The sequence below is a fragment of the Chrysochloris asiatica genome, unplaced genomic scaffold (genome assembly GCF_000296735.1).
Source record: "Chrysochloris asiatica unplaced genomic scaffold, ChrAsi1.0 scaffold00392, whole genome shotgun sequence".
NCBI lineage: Eukaryota > Metazoa > Chordata > Mammalia > Afrosoricida > Chrysochloridae > Chrysochloris > Chrysochloris asiatica.
The window spans coordinates 211,919-217,082 of record NW_006408910.1 but is presented as its reverse complement, the minus strand read 5'-3'; the positions used below and the strand labels follow the sequence as shown (position 1 = coordinate 217,082).

Sequence of the window (5,164 nt, the reverse complement as noted above, 5' to 3'; positions counted from 1 at the left end):
CATGCAAAGCCTTTACAGAGTATAGGACCTTAGGTGGAATCCTGAGTCCCATCCAGAACCTTATAAGGTAGGAAATTCCCACTAGAAAGGACAAGCAGACTGAAACAGCTACAGTGACAGAAGATACATCTTCAAAGAAAGATCATCAGGAAAAACCCAAAACAAAAATGTCAGCATGGCTGCTACTACAAAAATAAGCAAGCTGTTCACCAGGAAGACATCAAGGCTAGCAATCAAATGCCTTCAGGACAAACTCCCCTCTAAGACTGAAACTCAAAGGGAATACACAAGCACATAAGCTTGCTGACGACCACATTGGTCTACTGGTAAGTGGAAGAGGTGAAAAGGCATCAATGAAGAAATGGGCTGAGTTCAACCACAGTTTATTGAATCTCGTTGACCTGGAGATGAGAGAGAGAAGAGGAAGGGCTGGTTGGTCAAAAGTGTGGTGAGACCTGAGGACACTTGCGCCCATGGACAAGGACTTAGCCACAGAGGGCTAGAGCTGAGAGTGAAGCATCCAGCTGATATGAAGTGAGGGGAGATGCACAAGAACACCCAGACTTGCATACAATACCCTTTTGACCTAGCTTCAATGGCTCGATAATCAGAACTCAACTAGAGGAAGATTGAGAAAAAAAACAAAATTAGGAAACAAGGGTAAATTGCTTCAATTTGATGAACCTGACTTATACTCAGAGTGGTGTTACTCTAAATACCAACAGGGCAGATAGGGATGACAACTTAGACATTGGCTACCTAAAATGAGGGGGCAATAAAGGCACAAAGTGACTGGTTTACAAGGTTTCAAGAGGGACTTTAGTTTAAGAGTATGGAAGGAAATAAAGAGTCCCCACTATATAGCTGTCATCTTGTCTAGATTGGTCTGGTGAAGAGATGGGGATAAGATTCCTAAGATTCAATGGTGAATAATTGTTATCATGACAGTCACAATTGTAAAGGTAGAAGTTTTGTAACATAAACAGGGGAATGGTTAATCTTGCAGTCCAGAAGCAGAGGACCCTAGGACCATCAAGAGAGAAGCACACAAGCAGAATGCGGGACCTTATCCAGAGAAGCAGCAGCGCCGGAGATGGAGGCAGAGATGGGGGCATGGTGAGGGGCAGTGGCTGAGAACTCTAGATTCATGGACTGAGAAGAAAGGAACTAAGAGCTGGTGGCCAGGAGGCAGAATTGCAGAATGTGCCCTTTGGATATGTAAATTATTATATATGCCTGAGTGTTTTTTTTTGGTTTTTTATTTGTTTTTGAAAAAGCTATCAAGTGGATAAAGAGAAATACGGTCAACTGATGGTACATGGAGGGGATTATAATCATTGTAATGACACAAGGTGTATGATTTGTTGAATGTAAAACTGATGATATGCCCTGTAAACTTTCCCTCAATCCACAATAAAAACCTTAAAAAAAAAAAAGTCAATAACCCGATGTAATGGCCACACACACACACAAAAGACTGAGACTCAAGGGGAATACATGAGCAGGCATGTAGTCTGGCTGCTGACCACGTTGGTCACAGATAAGGGGAAGAGGGGGAAAACAGAAATGAAGCTGCAAGCTAAGCCCAATCACATTCAATAGACCCCTGTGAACCAGGTGGAGACCTGGATGGCCAGCAGTATGGCAAGACTGGGGACTCCTGGACCTAGAGGTAGTGACATGGCCACAGAGAACTAGAGTGGAGAGTGAAGCGTCCAGTTGATATGAAGTGAGGTGAGATGCACAAGAAGACCCATACTTACAGATAGTACCCACTTGACCTGGCTTCAATGGCTAGGGGATCCGAACTGAACTAGAAAAAGGAGGAAGGGGGTGGGGGAAGAGTAAGTTGCTCCAATTTGATGAACTTTACCTATATTTATGGATATAGTAGCTCAAAAAGGGGATCAAATCTTTACAGCGAGGATCACTCCCACCCCCTCAGTACACAGGGTTGACAGGGATGGGCAACTTAAGACATTGGCTACCCAAAATGGGGGTGCCTATAAAGGCAAGAAGTGACTGGCTTACAAGCTTTCAAGAGGGAGCCTAGTTCCAGACTGTGAGAGGGAAGGTAGAATCACCACTGAATGATTTCCAATCCATTGGGACCTGGCTGGTGAAAGGAAATGGGGATAAGACTCTTGTGGTACAATAGTGAATAATTGCCATCAGGACTGACTGTGAGGGTAGGAAATATAGAGGTAGATGTTTTTTGACAAAAGGAGGAGAGTGATTGATTTTGCAGCCCAGGAGCGGAGGTCCCTGGGACCATCAAGTGAGAAGAATGGAGAGCGGGACCTTACCAAGAGAGGCACATTGATGCCAGGGATGGAGACAGAGACGATGACATGGCCAGATGGAGCGGCTGGGACACTAAACTCAGAGAGGAAGAAGGGCTGTGTACTGGCGGCCGGGGGGGTGGGGTGGGGCCTGTGTGGTGTACCTTCTGGTTATTTGATGATGCATGGAGGGGATTGTAATCATTACAATAAAATGAAATACGATAAGAAGTAAAAAGAAAGAAACACATGGGCTTCACCAGATGGAATACATAGAAATCAAATTGACTACATCTGTGAGAACAAACTGTGGAAAAGGTCAACATTATCATCCAAAAACAAGGCCAGGGGCAGAATGTGGAACAGACTGTCATGGTGTGAATGAAGTATTCTGGTATAGTCCCTTTATTGTTGTTGTTGTGTGCCATGGAGTTGGTTCTGACTCATAGCGGCCCTGTACAGGGTTTCCAAGGCTATAAATATTTACGGAAGCTGAAAGACTCATCTTTCTCCCGCGGAACAGCTGGTGGTTTCGAAATGCTGACCCTGAGATTAGCAGCCTGATTTGTAACCACTATGCTACCAGAGCTCCTACAACCCCCAAATCATTCGGGCTTGAACACAATACACTCACGAAAGAAGTTAGGCTTAAGCAAGCAAGACAATTGATTGAAACATGCATACACATTTTTGCAGAGATGAGAATGGACTTCTACCTTGCAAGTAAGGGGGAGCATTGAGAGAGTTCTAGATTTCACGTTTTATGCTGTTTTTCTAAAAGGAGAGATTCTAGGTTTTCTGATAATTGTCTCCTGATTTGTATATCTTCCCATTATAATTTTGGGGCCATTATTAGTCATTTCTTTCTGGATTTGATGTACTTTTCCCCAATTAAAATAGTCTGTTATAATTGTATTCATGAGCTAGCCACAATGCTGATTTATTACAGCGGTATTATGATTAATTTCTTGTTCACATCAGATCAACCCTATTCTTCTTCATGCATGGCTGAAAGTGAAAGTCCACTTTTCTATATTTCCTTTTACCTGATATGGCAGGTCATTTCCTACATTCTTTATAATCTGTTGTTTGCCCCTCTTCCCTATTCTAACTACCTAATAAGACCTTGAGGAGTAAGGTGTGCCTGACCCAAGCCATGGTATTTTCCAATAACCTCATATACATGCTAAAGCTTGACGTTAAATAAGACCGTAGAAGAATTGATGCTTTTCAGTTATGGTTTAGGAGGAGAATATTGAAAGTGTCATGGGCTGCCAAAAGAACCAATAGATCCATTTTGGAAGAAGTACAGCCAGAAATTTTGGAAGCAGCAGTCAAGAAATAAAATGACATATTGCATTAGGCAAATCTGCTGCACAAGACCTTTTTAAAGTGTTGAAGAGTAAAGATGTCAACTTGAGGACTAAGGTTCACCTGACCCAAAGCCATGGTATTTTCAATAACCTCATATGTATGTGAAAGCTGGACAGTGAATAAGGAAGACCGTAGAAAAATTGATGCTTTTGAGTTATGGTGTTTGAGAAGAATATTGAAAGTGCCATAGCTGCCAAAAGAACTAACAGATGTGTATTGGAAAATGTGTAGCCAGAGTGCTCCTTGGAGTCCTGGATGGTCACACTTTGTCTCTTATACTTCTGACATATTGTCAGGAGGGACCAGTCACTGGAGAAGGATATCATGTTTGGTAAGGTAGAGGGTCAGAGAAAAAGTGGAAGCCCCCAAGCGAGATGGATTGGTAAAGTGGCAGCATCAATGGGCTCAAGTGTGGCAACAATTGTGCGGTTGGCCCAGGATTGGGCAGTGTTTTATTCTGTTGTGTATAGGGTCGCTATGAGTCGGTACCCACTTGATGGCACCTAACAACAACAAACAATGTTTAATCTATTTATGTCTTTTTGTGTTAGGTGTGTCTCTTGTAGACAGTGTATTGAAAGATACTTTTTTTTTTTTTTTTTTAGTTTTTATTGTGAATTTTGTAATAGTTTACATGGGAGAACATTAGCTTTACATTCATCCTATCTTATTTTGTTTCACTGCAATGATTACACTCCCTGCATGTATCATCAAACAGCCAAAGGGTACACCCTGCAAGCCTGCTCCCTGGCCGTCAACACACAGCTCCTCTCCCTCCCAGAGTCCAGAGTTCCCAGCTGCCCCATCTCTCCACATCATCGTCTCTACCTCCATCGCTAGCATGGCTGCTTCTCTGGATAGGGTCCTGCACTCCTCTCTTCTCCCTTGATGGTCCAAGGATCCTCTGCTTCTGGAGTGCAAGATCAGCCACTCCCCTCCTTTTAACAGTTGGCTTTTTTTTTTTTTTTAAGTTTTTATTTTGAATTATGTGGGTTTACATGGGTGAATATCAGTTTTACATTCATCCTATCATATTTTGTTGCATTGCAATGATTACAATCCCCTCCATGCATCATCAAATTACCAAAGGGTACACCCCACTGGCCTGCCCCCAGCTGTAAGCCCACAACCAGGATCCTATTTTCTTACCCATTATAGTATTCTCTGTGTCTTGTCTGGTGCATTTAATCCTTTGACATTCAGTATAATTATCAATAGGTATGGAATTATTGCAGTCATTTTGCATGTGTGTGTGTGTATGGTGCTGCTGGTTTCTTTACTGTGTATACTTTCCTGTGCTGAGTTCATATTTTTGTGGGTTTTGTTGTCAATTTCTTCATAGTTTTAATGTTTCCATCATCTTCTTGGGATTTCCTTTTATTTTATTTATTTATTTATTTTCTTAAATGTTTTATTGTGAATTATGTGATAGTTTACATGGGAGAACATTAGTTTTACATTCATTCTATTGTATATCTTCTGATTGCCATGGTTACAATCCCCTCCAT

The 5,164-nt window shown here is 42.0% G+C and overlaps 1 pseudogene; it reads left to right on the top strand.

Moving 5' to 3' along the window:
* The first annotated feature begins 2,986 nt into the window (after positions 1-2,986).
* The window catches only part of LOC102833117, a 9,237-nt pseudogene continuing 7,059 nt past the window's right edge, over positions 2,987-5,164 (top strand).